At 41.0% G+C, this 18,519-nt stretch overlaps 1 protein-coding gene across 1 annotated transcript in view; it reads left to right on the top strand.

The window, feature by feature from the left end:
- The window catches only part of LOC309343017 (uncharacterized protein), a 275,823-nt gene that overhangs the window by 241,138 nt on the left and 16,166 nt on the right, over nt 1–18,519 (top strand). The window contains exons 4-5 of the transcript XR_014157067.1: nt 15,928–16,101; nt 17,218–17,248. The gene's annotated coding sequence lies outside the window, so the exon portion shown is untranslated. The remainder of the gene's footprint in view (nt 1–15,927; nt 16,102–17,217; nt 17,249–18,519) is intronic.

Below are 18,519 nucleotides of genomic sequence, written 5' to 3'. Positions count from 1 at the left end.
CATTACTTGGTCAAAGAACTGCATTGCAAACTTTGCAGAAGTCTGGATTTCGAAGGACAGCTGAGTTTCAGTTTGCATATTGTTTCAGAAAGTGTAAATTGGGTAGTTTCACATTAAAATGGCAAGCCAGTCAAATTTCTCCCAATCCCCACCTGTGATTCAAAAGGAGGTAGGAGTCATAGATCTCACTGGCCATGCCCAGTTCTTTTTTTGCAAGCATCCATTTGGATTTGACAAATGCATTTCACACACACCCAGTAAGAAATGTTCACCCAGCTTTTGCTCTAGCTGAGAAGGTCAGGAGCCTATTGTGATCTGGAGGCTGTGAGGAGAGCTGTGTTGGAGATTTTTATTTTATCTTGGGAACTGGCAGGGTGTAAAAGATGAAACATTAAGTGCACTGGATGCATTGGTCTTGTTGTCTCCAATTCAGCCTAATTATTAATATGCTATGCGGACAGCAATGCTTTATTAATTGTATCAGTAGCTGGTGATCAATGTGACAAGTCAAGTAAAAGAGCACTGTTATTCATCAGCGTTGTCAACAGATAATTGTCCTCATATGCATTTGAATAAGACAGAGGAAGAAGCAGAATGAATGTGCTCCTCTTATCACATTTAAGTTTAGCTCTGTAAGTGTCAACACAATTAAAGCTAGGAAGGGCACAAGGCAACATAGAAAGATTCATATTCTGCTATGGTCTGTAATATTCTGGAATGTACATTCCAAAGGGGTCTAAGCCCCTTCAACTAATATATAATTCCTAGTGAGTCATACCACTGTTGAAACCCAGCACAAAAGGAAATACTCAACGAACAAGGAGAAAAAACTCCAGACATCTTACTGCAATATGTATAATTTAAAGGCTACTTGGACAGAAACAGTAAAGTACTGCATGCAATTGACCATTAAACAATCTGCCATGACATTTTTTGAGCTTTCACAAGCAAACAAACAAAAAGAAACCCATAGCAAAACATTTACATGATCCTCAACACAGAGACACAATAGCATGAATTCCAGGATTGTGCTGAAGTATGCTGGAAACAATGGGTGAGGGACCAGTGAACCCCTCCAGACATTTTTGGACTACAACTCCCATAATTCCTTACCATCAGCTATGCTGGATGGGGCTGGTGGCAATTGGAGTCCCAGCAACATCTGGGGAATCACAGGTTCCCCATCCCTGCTGGAAACCAATGTTGAGATCCTTTACAGTGTCTCTGTGAGTTTCCATTCAAAAAAAAATGTCATGTCTTAAGCAAAAGAGAACCACATGATGGAAGTAAGGTGGTATATAAATGTGGGATATAAATGTACCCATTTAAAAACAACACCAACTCCTGAAAGTACATTGAAAAACAGAAGGTGGCCTAATATTAAGAGGAAGCAAAAATAATACAGAAAAATAAATAAACATACCGTATTTTTCCATGTATAAGACTAGGTTTCCCCCCCCTAAAAAGTAATGTCAAAAATTAGGGGCGTCTTATACATGGCTACATCTCTCCCCCCCCCCCCATTTTCTTAAATCTGAGTCCCCAATAGAGGGCATCTTATACATGGGGGCGTCTTATAGACGGAAAAATACGGTACATACATACATACATACATGCATACATACATTATATATATATATATATAGAGAGAGAGAGAGGTTCTGGCACCTCTCAGGTGGGCACCGTTGACATTATAAGAGAACAAGGGAGGTGTTCATGGTGAAATCCTGCACCTCTTTTTCTAGAAAAATACCACTGATAATAGCTATAATTATAAAATAACGTGTACAATCGATTTTGGTTGATGACAGCCTTCCTCGGGGCATGTCAGACATGTTGCCTTGAAAGGGAAACTTTTGTGCCACCAGTGAAGGTTGTCACTGATGTGTTGAGCATTTTACTTTTTCATTACAAAATAAAAAAATTCCTTCCAGTAGCACCTTAAAGACCAACTAAGTTAGTTCTAGGTATGAGCTTTCGTGTGCATGCACACTTCTTCAGATACACACGAAAGCTCATACCAAGAACTAACTTAGTTGGTCTTTAAGGTGCTACTGGAAGGAATTTTTTTATTTTGTTTTGACTATGGCAGACCAACATGGCTACTTTTTCATTGGGACTGTTAATAAAGGCATTCTTTCAGTGTGGTCTTGAGGGTTTGCTTCCTTTTGTTTTAGTGCTCTATTTTCAACTGCAACCCAACAGAATTAGGTGTGATTAAAACTTTTTAATCGGAGGGGAGGGTCATACAGCGAGGGGGGATAGAGACAAAAATCTATTGGGGCTAGATGTGACCTGTGGGCTGGAGGTTAGCCACCCCTGCCCTAGGTAAAGTCTATTGATCTCCATAGGTTTAATTTGTTGGATTCTGCTCATAACCTTGCTTCACACTCACAGGGAAAAATTAGCAGCTACTGTATTATTTACAAGCTAATTTACTGCATATTTTATTTCCCCTTATTTCTTATTCTGTGTGGATTTTCTCTATGGATTTTAAAAGAAAATTATCAAACAGATGTGCTTTAGAGATGTCATCCTCACGTGAAAAATTTCCAGGGCATAGACAAAGCGAAACGTGAGTTCTGGATTGTTAATTGATCGTGTTGCAAAGCAGTGAGATTTTATGAACAGTCTCTGGGGGAATCTGTCGAATATACTTCAGTGTGCAATAAATTTACTAAACGATGAAAAGACCAATAGGCTGGGAAAGCTATTGGATGAAGTAGGAGTTATTTATTTATGTAAACTGTTTTGTGAGTTAGGAAGTTCATGAGGCAAAATGGCCAGTTGAAGTATGCACTGCTTTAAAATGAGGTGAATTAAATAGGGTTCCCCTAGCATACAATACCTAATTATGCAAAAGGACTTTAATATAACCATAACAATACAATGCACAACAATATACTATTTGTTTAAAAAGAAAATTCAGAAACACACTAAATACATCCACTTAGCAAGCACCACCAGGGACTATTTAGCCAAGGAGGTATCTCAGCAATAAATCTAACAAACAACCATACAAAATATTCTGGAGAGGGAATTTTTGTATCACACCTCTCTGACCAGCCACTTATTTTTACTTACTTATTTATTAAATTTTCACCCAAAGATCACAGGTTGGTTCGCAACATAAAAATACGAAATGAGAACACAACATATATAATAAAAAAACCAAACAAATTGCCCACAATAACATAATGCAAGAAGGGGTCCCACGTATCTGCAAACTTGCCTCTCCTGCGTTCATCCCTCATTAGCTTATGTCTTTGTGTAAGTTTTTCAACTAGGGCAAGAGGCCAGATTTTGGACTACCATCCCTGAACTGCATTTAATACTTCCAGTGGTGGCCTATCTCTAGACGAGCAAGAGCTATTGAATGCAAACTTAGGTCTTTGTACAATAAGCCATAGTGAAGCAATAAACATAGTAATTGTATTTTTTTATTAGGACTGGATGTTAAAATGTTTTTTTAAAAAAATATTCTTACTTTCATGACAGGGTTTTTGAATTAGTTGGCAGGTTCATTAGCTTGCCCTTTGCTAAAATTCACTAGCCAGACTAAGGAATCACGACAGTTCACTCTTTCCCCCATGCATTATGTTTTAGGGAAGAAACTTGCTCTATCAACTTAAATGTTAGGGTCCCCCCTTCCCTGCAAGCAATATGCTTAGGATGTGTTCTGAGCAAAATGGTGAGTGAAGCAGAAGAAAGCTCTTTCTGTGACAGTTTATTTGTTCATAAATCTTTTTTCTATTAAGCAAAAGCAGAGAAATCCTCCGAACCATAATTATTTACCTTCTCCTGGAAATTGGGGAATCTCAAAGTGTACTTTACACATCTTTGAGCCCCTGAAAAACATCAGAAGAAATTCAGAACAGGCCCAGGGGGCAAACTCCAAGAGGCAACGTTTAGAAGATTTTAAACCTCTGAACCTCACTCTGTGTGTCTGTGTGTCTCTCTGTGTGTGTGTCTGTGTGTGTGTGGACCTTGCTTTTGAAGTCTGATCTGCTGTGGAAGGTCAAAGCCCTGAGAATCACAGCTATATTTTGCATTCGTTCCATTCCTCACAGGTCATAGTCACTTCACTTTGGAATACTATGCCTGACGATTACAGGGCTTGACAATATGTGACCTTCAAACCCAGCTTGGAAATACATACTTTTAATGGCATTTCCCATTGCTAGACAGGCATAACTCTGGTTGGCTGCTAGCTTATCTCTAGGAGAGAGTGCTTCAGTTAGAGTATCTATAATCTCAGGACTTATTTTTCGATCTATGAACTGAGCATCAGAATGTAAAAAAATAAAATAAAAAAAAATTAGAGCCCCTCATAGCTGCTTAATTCATCTACCTTTTCTCACAGGAAACATTTAATTTAGCAGAAATTTTTAGACTGTGGTGTGTGTTTTGTGCACAATGTAAATGCTTTAAAAAGGGAAGGAAAGAACCCCACACCCCAGTGTTTTTAATAAGATGTGTAGATCTGAAACTGCTGGGAAAATGGGTCTGATATCCAGATAGAAAACAGCAGGACCACCAATAACTCTGCAGAGTACTGACGGGACATCACAGCATGATTTAAAAATCTATGGAGGCCAAGAACTATGATTTGACATGTGTCTCATTACATATATCACAGAAAGAACCACTAGAGCTACTGTGACTGCTAGGAGGGGGGAAGCTATTAATTGTCCATTCCACATTGGTTTCCAGGTTCAAATAGAATGTCTTTAACTACTTCTGTTCTTTATTGCTTGGTTCATTTCCCATGCAATAAATCTGACAGGAAAGTTGCTCAGCAAAGGTTTGTAAGAAGACATGGATGCTTTACAACAGGAACATTAAACCATATCTCATCTTCAAATTCAAGTACTAGTCTACAAGTGTTCGTGTCATAACCATTTTTTATTTTATTTTATTTTTTTACTATTGGGACATGCAATTTGCATCTTAAATTTTTTCTCCTTAACCCATGGTTGGGGGATGAAATACAACCACATTATATTCTCCCCTCCTCAGCCAATACATTTTGCTTCTGTTGGAGGTGTGTGTGGTGGTGGGAAATCTGAATTGTTCCATAAATTAAAATGTTGGAAATGTATTCTAAAAAGGGTGAAGATATACTTTTCCCTCCCCTTTTAGTAAAGAAGTGTTTCATCTAATACAAAGGTAAGGAACCTGTTAAGCCCAAGGGCTCCACTCCATAATGAGCAACCATCTGGGAGGGACGGCATGCCACTGGTGGGCAGGGCCAGAGACAAAAGAAGGTGGAACAACAGGTGTGACTCTTACCTGTGCACCAGAGGCTGCCTTCAGTTTTTATGTAGACATTTTTCCATCCAAGCAAGGAAAAGGCATTAGTAGAGCTCAAGAATACACAAAAACACCTGAGGAGTGTGTGGAGCAGGGTGTCTGAGAGGCAGTCCTTTTTTTCTAAACAAAATGTTTAGGGGTACTCTCATTTGATGTGTATACCTGTGAAGAGATCCAAGATTTAGAACCTCAAAGCCAAAGTGAGAGCATTTGGGTCAAAATTAAGGGAGAGAAGAATAACAGGGACCTCATTGTGGGAATTTGGAGCAAATGATTCAGCAGAGGTAACACGGCCCAGAATAACTAAGGAGATAGTACAAGAATACTTGGCTAGTTTACATGTATTCAAGTCTCCAGGGCCAGATGAACTGCATCCAAGAGTATTAAAAGAACTGGCAGATGTGATCTCAGAACCACTGGCAGTCATCTTTGAGAATTCCTGGAGAACAGGCGAAGTCCCGGCAGACTGGAGGAGGGCAAATGTTGTCCCTATTTTCAAAAAGGGGAAAAGAGAGGACCCAAATAATTACCGCCCAGTCAGTCTGACATCAATACCAGGGAAGATTCTGGAGCAGATCATTAAGCAAACAGTCTGTGAGCACCTAGAAAGGAATACTGTGATCACCAATAGTCAGCATGGATTTCTGAAAAATAAGTCATGTCAGACTAACCTGATCTCGTTTTTTGACAGAATTACAAGCCTGGTAGATGAAGGGAATGCAGTGGATGTAGCCTACCTTGATTTCAGCAAGGCATTTGACAAGGTGCCCCATGATATTCTTGTAAAGAAACTGGTAAAATGTGGATTTGACTATGCTACCACTCAGTGGATTTGTAACTGGCTGACTGATCGAACCCAAAGGGTGCTCATCAATGGTTCCTCTTCATCCTGGAGAAGAGTGAATAGTGGGGTGCCACAGGGTTCTGTCTTGGGCTCGGTCTTATTCAACATCTTTATCAACGACTTGGATGATGGACTCAAGGGCATCCTGATCAAATTTGCAGATGACACCAAACTGGGAGGGGTGGCTAACACCCCAGAGGACAGGATCACACTTCAAAACGACCTTGACAGATTAGAGAACTGGGCCCAAACAAACAGGATGAATTTTAACAGGGAGAAATGTAAAGTATTGCACTTGGGCAAAAAAAATGAGAGGCACAAATACAAGATGGGTGACACCTGGCTTGAGAGCAGTACATGTGAAAAGGACCTAGGAGTCTTGGTTGACCACAAACTTGACATGAGCCAACGGTGTGACGCGGCAGCTAAAAAAGCCAATGCAATTCTGGGCTGCATCAATAGGAGTATAGCATCTAGATCAAGGGAAGTAATAGTGCCACTGTATTCTGCTCTGGTCAGACCTCACCTGGAGTACTGTGTCCAGTTCTGGGCACCACAGTTCAAGAAGGACACTGACAAATTGGAATGTGTCCAGAGGAGGGCAACCAAAATGGTCAAAGGCCTGGAAACGATGCCTTATGAGGAACGGCTAAGGGAGCTGGGCATGTTTAGCCTGGAGAAGAGGAGGTTAAGGGGTGATATGATAGCCATGTTCTAATATATAAAAGGATGTCACATAGAGGAGGGAGAAAGGTTGTTTTCTGCTGCTCCAGAGAAGCGGACATGGAGCAATGGTTCCAAACTACAAGAAAAAAGATTCCACCTAAACATTAGGAGGAACCTCCTGACAGTGAGAGCTGTTCGACAGTGGAATTTGCTGCCAAGGAGTGTGGTGGAGTCTCCTTCTTTGGAGGTCTTTAAGCAGAGGCTTGACAACCATATGTCAGGAGTGCTCTGATGGTGTTTCCTGCTTGGCAGGGGGTTGGACTCAATGGCCCTTGTGGTCTCTTCCAACTCTATGATTCTATGATTCTATGATTTTGACTCAAGAAAACCACCATTTTTTAGTTCAAATTGGGGAAAACAATACAGTAAATGGACAAAAGTACAAAGAACACGCATTACCTCATATTACACAGCTGACAGCTCACAGCAGCTTCCACACATCCACATTCCACACTGCTTCACACATTAAACGCTCACTTCCGTCTGACACTCAGGAAACACAAGGAAAGGAAATGAAGCCACCATCAGAAGAAGAAGAAGAAGAAGAAGAAGAAGAAGAAGAAGAGTTTGGATTTGATATCCCGCCTTTCACTCCCTTTAAGGAGTCTCAAAGCGGCTAACATTCTCCTTTCCCTTCCTCTCCCACAACAAACACTCTGTGAGGTGAGTGGGGCTGAGAGACTTCAGAGAAGTGTGACTGGCCCAAGGTCACCCAGCAGCTGCATGTGGAGGAGCGGGGACACGAACCCGGTTCACCAGATTATGAGTCTACCGCTCTTAACCACTACACCACACTGGCTCTTATCAGGGGTGGTAACAACGAAACTAGATTCCAACTCTTACTTCACACATTAAACGCCCACTTCTGTCTGAGACTCAGGAAACACCGTGACAGGAAATGAGGCTGCTATCGGGGGTAGCAACGGAACTGACAATTCACCATGCTAGAGAAGAAACTAAAAAAGTTTCTTCTCCCGTTAGATTCACAAAATGTTTAGGGCTGCACATACCCCTGTGTCCCCCCAGAAAAAAAGCACTGCTGAGAGGTATGGCCTAAGGAGGGTCTGTTTTGGTGCAGAGTCACAAGTGCCAGATAGAAAGATGTGGAGGGCCACATTCAGCTCCCAGGCCTGAGGTTTCTCTACCCCTAATCTAATATGAAGAGTAAACTAGTGTTAGAGTGGTGGACGTGGAAATAGAAAATCCAGACTCAGTCATGAAACTTACTAGGAAGCTGGTATAAGATGGCGCCCCCTCCCAGAGCCACATACAGAGGCCAGCCAGACTGGCTTCCTTCAGCACTGGAAAGAGGACAGCATTCTCCACCACATCTGAAGCAACAGACTAGCTTAGGGGGCTCAGAAAAGGCTGTACATGGCACACACACCATTGCCCCTATTTCCCATCAGTGAGCACCTGCCACCTGAGGCAGATGCCACAGTCTGCACAATACTAGGGACAGAAAAACACTCTCTCTACAAAAAAAGCACCACAGTCACTAGGAATAAAGCTTCGCTGGGCATTCAAATAGTTTTCAAGTAGTTGTATTTTTCAATACATGCTTCTGCTGGCTGAGGAAGGAAAGTGGGAATACTTTATCTATGCTGTGTGTTTATCAAGTGTGAAGGGAACCCAAACCTCTTCCCACAAGTTAATGTTTTTCAGGTTAATATAGTTGCAATTGCTGGATGTGCTCTCATGTAAAAACATTTCCCCAATATGAATCTATCTACCACCCTGCGTATGAAAAATGGCATTCCTCCTCCCATCAAAAAAGGGATAGATTCAATCTATTATCCTCAGGAGTCATTACGGAGCTAATACCTGTGATTGTGACATGTGAGTTCATAAGGTTTGATAAACTCTTCTGAGATGCATCTCCTCTTGAAACATATTGCAGTTTGTGGAAAGATCTTATTATTCTCAAGGAGCACTTCAGGCTTCAGAGAAGTAATCCTATGTAGATAAAAGGCTGAGCCTCTCTTACCAATTATTTCAAGGGTTGACTGTCATTTGTTCCATAACCAGGAGGCGGCAAGAATTCTAGTGATGTAGTTTATGATGTCACATTTGCTATAATCCTGCCTCTGAAACAAATCACTATAAAAGGGAAGGAAAACGTGATAACTGAAAATGTCAATTTATTAGCAATATGCTATGTAAATGATAGGGACGCGGGTGGTGCTGTGGGTTAAACCACAGAGCCTAGGACTTGCCGATCAGAAGGTCAGTGGTTCGAATCCCCACGACGGGGTGAGTTCCCATTGCTTGGTCCCTGCTCCTGACAACCTAGCAGTTCGAAAGCACATCAAAGTGCAAGTAGATAAATAGTGTCAAAGTGCAAGTAGATAAATAGGTACCGCTCTGGCGGGAAGGTAAATGGCGGTTCCGTGCCACTGCTCTGGTTTGCCAGAAGCAGCTTAGTCGTGCTGGCCACATGACCCAGAAGCTGTATGTCGGCTCCCTCGGCCAATAAAGCGCCGCAACCCCAGAGTCAGTCACAACTGGACCTAATGGTCAGGGGTCCCTTTACCTTTATGTACATGATATTTCAGAATATTTATTTATTTATGTTTATTTTTAAAAAATCTGTCCTGTGTCTAAGCGACTAACAAACTGTAAGAAAAACAGAATGAAAGAAACAAAATTATCTAAACACCTTCATACATTCAGATTAATAAATTAACAATATCCGACCCACTGAAGAAATCCCAGCAGCACAAAAATAACATAGAGCTGAATCAGCAAAAAATACAGTTAATCAAATATCTTTTCACTATTTATTTCTTAAAACTGAAGAAGAAGATGATGTAAACAACCTATGTTCTTCATTCAGTCACAGTCACAGTCATTTTTTTAAAAGAAAAATCCATTGATTAATTTGTGCATCTTACCTACTTTTTGCAGTTGCATTCATTCTCTCATATATATATATATATATAAACTGGTTTTCAACAATGGTCTTGCAGCAGAATAGCAATGGTGCTATTAGGCAGGTACAGTGCTATTTTTCTAGAAAAAGAGGTGCCAGAACTCATGATGAACACCTCCCTTATTCTCTTAAAATGGCAATGACAGCCACCTGAGAGGTGACATAACTGAGTTCCTGTGAGTTCCCCCTGAAAAACAGCCCTGGGTAGGTACCACAACAGAAAGGGTCCCACGCCCTCACTTTCTGAGGACGAGGGATTTGGAGCAGATGACAATCAGAGTTTGCAGTGAGGAACATATGGAAGAAGGGAACCCATTCTAAAAATATAGGCTGAACAACATTGTTTCTTGATTCACGTTTGTGCAAATAAAAGCAGCAATTGACTACTACGGAATCAGCCTCCTGCCCTTCAGTTGTTTCTGGACTACAACTCCTATCAGTCCAGCCAGCCCAGTCATTGGTTAGGGGTGATGGACGTTGTAGTCATAGAATCATAAAACTGTAGAGTTGGAAGGGACCCCAAAGGTTTGCCCTATGCAATGCAGGAATATCAGCTAGAACATCCATGACAGATGGCCATCCAACCTCTGCTTAAAAACCTTAAAAGCCTCCAAGGAAGGAGAGTCCATAATCTCCTGAGGGAGACCACTGCCAGGTACCAGGATGAGGAAGGCTGGTATAAAACATGTTTACTGCAAACAGGAAATCTGCAACACTCACTTTTCAGAGTTGTCCTCTTTGGTCACCGTAGAACATGAGTACACATACAGTTGTTTGCAGAACTTTTCCGAGGTTCATTGCTACAGAAAGAGAGATGCAAAGGTTCTTAAGGAACTTGTTAACAAGCTTGTTTGGACAACAGAAGGGAAACAGATCACAAGGCTGTATACAGCAATCATTTTAAGTTGGCCAGAGTTACTCCACTTACTTCTTAGGGAGTTTGTGTAATGGATACATGTCTGAACTCTCAAGTGGAATTTCTTAACAGAACTCTGTTGACAGGCTGTGAAAAATATGAAACTGAACTTCCATTAAGCACTTAACTTCAAAGGAGAACAGAAATGTCGCTAGAGCTTTCACACAAAGCAGAATGTATTTTATCTATTCCTGAAAGGTGTGGACATTGTTGTAAGTCACTGAAGGACTGTGATCCAATATTTGTTGAGAGTAAAAGATGTCGAGCTTTATGCCTCCTGGGTGTCTTCGCCATCAACATACCCACCAGCGTAACTCACCGTACTGAAGGCTTCTCGCTTATCGTCTTAGAAGCGTGAATTAGAAGCAGGCTGAAGATGAGTCTACTCAGCAGCCCCAAAACTGGAAAGGCATGAAGGACAGTGATTCTTAGAAGACAGATTCTGACACTCAAAGAAAGAGTCCATTTATTTCATTTAGGTTTTAATCTTGCAGCTGTTCAAAGGAGTAAAGTAGATCGTCCCCCAGGATAACCTGAACAAACTGCACAGTCAAGAAAAGTACTTGGCCCCTTTGTACCAGAGGTTCTTGTAGAATGATGGCAAATTTCTTACCAAGGCTGCAATCCAGTGCCCTCTTACCTGGAAGAAATGAACAAAGGTGTCGGTTTCTCATTTTTCTCAGTTCGCCCCATTGACTCACCAGTTTGAGATTTTGTTTCTTTCGTCCTCTCCCTTTAGATCTTATTTTAAATTTCAAATATATGCATAACAATTAATTTTTTCTTCTTTATATATATAACAAAAACAAAGTAGCACCAAAGCATTACAATTAATATGTTTCAAGCAAAAAAATATGGTCCATCTGATAGTTCATTCTTCCCCCTGAGTCCCGTTAGGGAAAAGTCGGGGTATATCTAAAGAAATAATACTAATACTAATACTTTTTTTTAAAGTACAAGTTGTAACCTAGAAAGACAGTTATGTACATTTATTATCTTAAAGTGTTGTTACTTATCCAGTAAAAATTAACCATTTACTCATCTAATTTTGTACAAGCAACAACCAATTTGCACACGTTCAAAGCATGCGTGACCATACATGTGCTCAACGCCACAAACACAAAAGTGGCTGGGAAAGGGGGCGTAATGGGGGTAGGGTGGGGCAGGGTGATACAGGGTGGAATGGGACAAGGTGGGCTTATAGGCACCCCTTTACAGCTCAATGAAAACTGAGTCTGCTCAGTGGCCAGGGAATGGTGTCTGACTATAAAGGGCAGGGTGTATGTGTGAAAAAAATTAATGGGAAGGCAAATGGAATGGAGTATACTGAAGAGAAACATTTCACACTGCAGCTTTTTGTTGCAGACTCCACTTTTAATAACACAATAATAAGCCAGATATCAAGTGTTTGAGAAGTCTACTTTAAAGGAAGTCAATTTGCATGAATTATAAGTAAAGGATTTTCATGGTGATTGTGCTTTGATCCTAATAACATTAAATGTTGAGAGAGAGAAAGCAATTTCTGTATTCAAATCACATTCTCCACAGCTTACCATAACCTTAGAAAATGTTAGGATCTGCTGATTGTATCTAATCTATTAATCTTCAACTCACTAGAAGATTTTTAAATATGAAGAACCACTTCTTTCATGTTCACCATCATAAGACGGTGAACTCTTGCTCCCAAGAACTCTTGTTCCTCAGAAATACCTCATGAGACACTTCAGAGAGGAAATAAACAGTCACCTTCCTGCTAACCACTAGGACAAGTCACAATTCATAAGACTGTTTCTGAAGAGCAGATTTCTAACACAGGGGGCCAGGCAGCAGGAATGAAGCCAGCACATCTCCTCGCTCTCCAAGCTATTGGTGGCAAGGTAGCAGATCACGAGGAATGCTTGCAATATATTGATTCAAAAATTTATATCTCGCCTTTCAGGACAGGCAGAGCACAGAACACACACACCCCAACCACAATTTCAAATATATAATTGCACCCTTTAAAATGCAGTAAAAATAACAGCAAGATACAGCAACTGATGCGAATTAATAAAAAGCAGTGCTTGGGAGTTCTGCCCAGTACTGTTTACCATCCTATTTCCCTCACATGCCTGAAGGAGATTCAGTGCTGTTCACCTATACAGGAAATTCAATTCCCTGCCAGGCACCTTTCCTATTCATTGACTCCTTCAGTTTCTCTCTTCTCAACCAGCTAAGTCCTGGCAAAGGATGAGCTGCCTGTGCTTAAGCTGCCTTTGTACTTAAGCAAATTCAAAGCATGAGTCACATACCGTGAGTCAGCTAAATGCCTTCCTGCGAAGCGGGGCGGAGAGCTGCAAAACAGAAGGCTTTCACCTGACCTTTGCTGGAGTCATTTTTTAAAGTGCTATTTTGTCCTTGATTTGGTGATGTGCTGAAGATAATTGCTTTTTTTTTTTCTCCCAGCGGAAGAAATGCCCGTTTTTTTCGAGTGGGAGAAATGACTGTTTTCATTGGTGTTAAAGGAGTGCAAACCTGGTTGCCTGATTCCATCAGAGACACAGCTGCCCTTCGTAAAGACTACCAGAGAAATTGTGACTAAAGCACAGGCAGGGAAGGGGCAGCATTTACTGGGCTGTTTGAATTCCACGTGCAACACCTGCTTTTATTAGTTTACAAGGGAGTTGGTGGAGAAACAACCCATCAGTGTTGCAGGATACCTATTAAGGTATCCTATATTAGATAAAGTGAATCAATGCACCAGAACTATGGAACGTTTTCTCACGATAATCTGGTTTACTCCGCATGGAATCCAACAGTCCAGAAATCTCATGAAAACAATATCTGTACTTTAGCTCCTGTAAGCACATTACTAGAAATAGATTTTCTGCAGTTCCCCCCTTAACACAGCTGTTTAAACCATAGGCTTAAATAAGATTATGCTGTTTGCTTATTAAACCTGAAAGGAAAGCCTATTTCAGTCATCGGTAGGCTCCAAAGGAAGAGTGAGGGAGGATCGTCTGCCAAACACGTCTTTATCTTAATACAATGGAAACTGCCCACATTACCGGAATGATCCCAGAACAAAATGAGTACCAAAGCAACACTGAAATTATTTGCCGTAGTGGCTTTCTATGGAAAAATACAATTTAGTCTCCCTCTTTCTCTGACTTATTGTAACTGTGGAATTTATCTGTCAGTGAATTATGCCACATTAATGGTGTTGTCCAATATACGTCTACTCAGAACTAAGTCTCATTGAATTCAATAGGGTTTACTCTCAAGTAAGTGTGTTAATAGGATTGCAGCCAGAAAAGATGAAGGAAACTTTGAACAAAGGCTATTGAGCTATTCTTTGATCACATGGAGACTGGCCATATAATAGCAGAATCCTGATTATATCATTAATTATCTCAAGAATATCAGCTGGGAGATATCTTTTCACATGCTCTACAATATCAGAACAGCTTTATAATGCAAATACGTCCATATTTTCCTGGACATTACTGGAATTTCAAAGGCGGAATTGACATCCAGGGGGATTTCCAAAAAGCAGCACTCAACAACCTGGAGGGGGTTGTCTAAAAAAAACACACAACAATTTTGGGGTCTTGTACTTTTTGAAATATGGCAACCCTATCTTAGAGGTAAGTTTCTCACTGTGTTCAGTGGGGCTTATTGCTAGATAAATGTGTACAAGACAGCATATTTTGTTTGAGCGGATATAACATGTTCCTCAAGAAACAATAAAATGCCAGTTTTGAAGAAAAAGTTTACTATATATATGATTTCTTCTTGCCCCTCAATATAGTAATGTGCTTTGGCCAGTGAGACTCTGGCTCAAATCTCTGCTGAGCCACAAAGTTTACTGGGTAACTTTTCAGCCAGCAGCTATGATTCATCCCAACCTACCTCTGAAGGCCATTGTGAGAATAAAATGGAGTGGAGTGTAATCATGCATCCCAGCTTGAACTATTTGGAAGAATTGCAAGACTAAATGGTAATAAGCAGTAAAACTATTGTCAAGAGGATAGTTATACAGACCAATGTTCTTATGGATTAACAGCATCTAACTGTCCCTCTACATTTTCAGGAAGTGATGGAATGTGTAACAAGAGTGAGAGAAATTATTTTATTCCAATGAAAGTCGCCATTATAGGGATCAAAATGTCAGGAACCTTCTCAGCAGTGATCTCAGAACTTTGAGGGACTTGTTAATGGAGCCCTATCCTAGGATCAGGGAAGCAGTAAGACACCCACAGCTATTTTGTGTTTGAGTAGCAAAACAACAATATTAGGCAGGAGAAGAGGAAAGGAATCACATAGGGGCTACAGAGGCATTTAAGGAGTAAAAAAACCTAGGTGCCTATTATTAGTAGTTACATTACCCAGTTAACTCACAGGTAAATGTCTCCTAGCACCCATACAGTAGAGATGAATTTGATCTCAGTCTCTGAGCTGCATTGCTGTCTATAATTAGCACCATGATTTGACATAAAAGTCAATATAAAAATATTGGAACAGCAACCTCCATCTGAATTTTAAAAAGCAGTATTGTAGAAAGCTGTTAGCTAAATGCATCACTATGCTCAGCAATACTGCACAATTAACAGATTCAGCTCTCCAAACTTCCATTAAAAGCAATTATTATTCATTTATCAAGAGCAAGAAAGCCCCACTTCACAACACGAGTTAAAATGCAATTAGGTGCAGTAGGGCAGAACAAATTTCTCAGCACAGAACGGGTTACAACAGCACACCCAAGCTTCATGAGGCTTGCTAGTCAGGCTCATCATTCTCTTAGGACATAATAATGCCACTAAATATGCTGGATCATTAGCAAAATTACATAGCCAAAGAAGGGCAATATTAATAGAGCTCTGTAACATTTTATAGGAACAGCAACTTGTTAAACATCACTAGGAAATAATTGTATTACAGTCAGATGCATGAACTCATTATGTTTTTAACAATAGAAGCTGGGCAAGCTATTCACTTTGGAGAATTCTTTACATTATGCTTCCTATCATGGGCTCGGGGTTCATGGATATGGGGAACCAGCCTCCCTCCCCCCTGGATTTCTTTTACAGCAACACAATAGAAATGGATGCAGAATTCTTTGGCAGGCTGGGGTTAACGGCAGCATTGTCTTCCATCTCATGACTGTACACAGATGCTGAATTTACACTTCTGAAATACTTCTCATTTTATACCCAGACATGTGCATAAAAAGGGAATCAGAGAAGATGCCACCCAGTGACACGCAGCGATTCATATTTCTAAAAGAGATGACACCGTTAGGACTGGATATACCTTTCAAAAGCCTTAACACCTCGGACCCACATTTGGATCTCTTTCCCTTGATTTCAAGTTGCATGGCACAGCTGAAATGTGAGTCAGTGCTTAGAGGAGCAGGTGTTGGAACAGAAGATCATAGTGGCTTGTGAGCTGGTGGATCTAAATATAGAACGTCAGGCAAGAATTTAGCTCAGTCACATGCTGCTTGTAGGCTTCCCATAGACATTGGGTTGGCCATTGTGAGAACAGGATGCAAGATACTGTAGTTGGGCTGTATGCCACCAACTCAGCTCTGGCCAGGGGACTGCAAGGAGACCAGCCCCACCAGTGAAGTAAACCTCCTTGCACCAAAAGGCCAGAGTGGTTCATTCCACATGAGCCCTATACATTAAGCTTCTGGGTTGGGTGTGAGGAGCTACGAACTTGCTCCTGTTGTGTAGAAATCACTTTTGTTTGGCTTTATTTCAACTTCAGCAGGATGTGCAAATAACTGTCTCATTGATCTGGTCTGCATGTACAGTTGTACCTTGGATCCCGAATGCCTTGTGACTCAAACGTTTTGGCTCCCGAACGCTGCAAACCCGGAAGTGAGTGTTCTGGTTTGTGAACGTTTTTTGGAAGCCGAACATCCGACGCGGCTGACGTGGCTTCAGATTGAGTGCAGGAAGCTCCTGCAGCCAATTGGAAGCCACGCTTTGGTTTCTGAACATTTTCAGAAGTCGAATGAACTTCCAGTTCCATTTGAGAACCAAGGCACGACTGTAATCCTAAATTAAGGCTTGGCATTATGTGCTCAAGCCTTGAGCTTGTGCATTCCCTCTGCCCTTCCAACATGACCACAAGCAGGAGCTAGGCAGTTTTCAGTAACCATGGTTCATTATATCATAGACAAACCAGAAACTATGGTTATTCTTAACTATGGTTGGAAAGGGGCGGTATAAATTTACTACACTAAATAAATTACACATAGGCTGACAACTGGGTAAATGTGAGTGCAATTAAAGCTGAAATTCCCCTGTTCAGTTTGATGGGGCACAGAAGTTAGGGCAAGTGAATCAGATCATGCTTTTTTAAGATCATCCTTCAGTACTCTCAGTTCTGAGAGGAAAGGAGCATCTTTGCAGACAAACAACACTTGAAATGCAAAGAGAAGAGTAACTATTGCTGTAAAACAGTTTATTGACCTATCAATCCTTATGTTCTTTTCAGGATTGAGAACTGCTAACCCTGGGAGAGAAAGGTGAGTGTTAGCTCTTGTGAGCACTCTATTTTATATTAAATTTCCAAAACAGCCATATTAATATCTATACTCTGCCAGAAAACAATTAGATTAATATTTAAACCCTTTGAGAAAACAATCAGATAGGGATCAAGCAGGTTATTTGACAAGAGACCGTTGGGTTCCAGTCCTCACTATTGCAACAATTTCTCTAGATTCGGAAAGCATTTCCCCGGAGTGTACCATAGATTGAATAAAATGTGTATTGAAAACGTAATGAAAGAAACATGATTAAAAAGCACAACAACTTGCTGATAATTATTTCATCATGCCAAAAGAAATGAAGCTATTTTAAAGATACAATTAAAGAGATCAGTAATATAAGGCAATCAAACTGAGCTAATGTACGATGCCAGCCTATTCTAGGGCAAACCCATTGAGCAACAATTCCAAATTGCATGGATTAGAACTTTAAAACTTTCCACTTAACTTATGGAAGGAGGTGTGCAAAACAAATATATTGCATAAATGCACATGCAACTTTCAGCATATATATATATATATATATATATATATATATATATATATATATTTGCGGGATGGGGGGGGGAGGCAATCCCACACCTTCAGAAAAAGAGTATCTCATCTGGGACAGCTATGGGTTGATGGGCAGAATAATCCTAAAGAGAGACCGGGAGGGCAAGGAGTCTTCCACTTTATTCAGAGCCCTGCTGGTTTATGCTGGCCAGGACAGAAGATGGGAGCCACCTTTCTTCCCAATATGTGTCATGCCAGCTCCAGTCTGACATAGCTGAGTGTGGAATCCGCAAGGCTGCTCCAAAATGCCCCATTTCAGCATTTTCTGCAGGCTAGACCCAAAAGCTTACCACCCACTTTGGCAGAGCTGAGGCCTCGGCAATATAGGACAGCATTGTATGTTCATATGTCAGTTGCAAGGGAACAGAAAGCAGGAAGCTGTGGCTATGGTGATTAAGAGGAGATGGTGACATCACTGAGCATTATGTCAGATAATGAAGCTCACATCAGATCACACCTCTGCTTCCATCAATAGAGAAACTGCAATGCACCCGAATGAAAGAAGAGGGAGGGAGGGAGGGAGGGAGGGAGGGAGGTAGGACTGGACTCTGTTGCTGAAGAAGAGTGCTATAATCTAAGGCCATGATGCATGGTGACAGCAGCATGGGCATGGCATGGAGGTGTGTTTAGGGCAGTGTGGCTGGTTCCTCCACACAGGGCACCATATTACTAAGGTCTGCCCCTGAAGGAAGCAT

Source organism: Podarcis erhardii (assembly GCF_964252035.2).
Source record: "Podarcis erhardii genome assembly, chromosome: 5".
NCBI lineage: Eukaryota > Metazoa > Chordata > Lepidosauria > Squamata > Lacertidae > Podarcis > Podarcis erhardii.
This window is presented reverse-complemented; position numbering and strand designations above follow the sequence as displayed.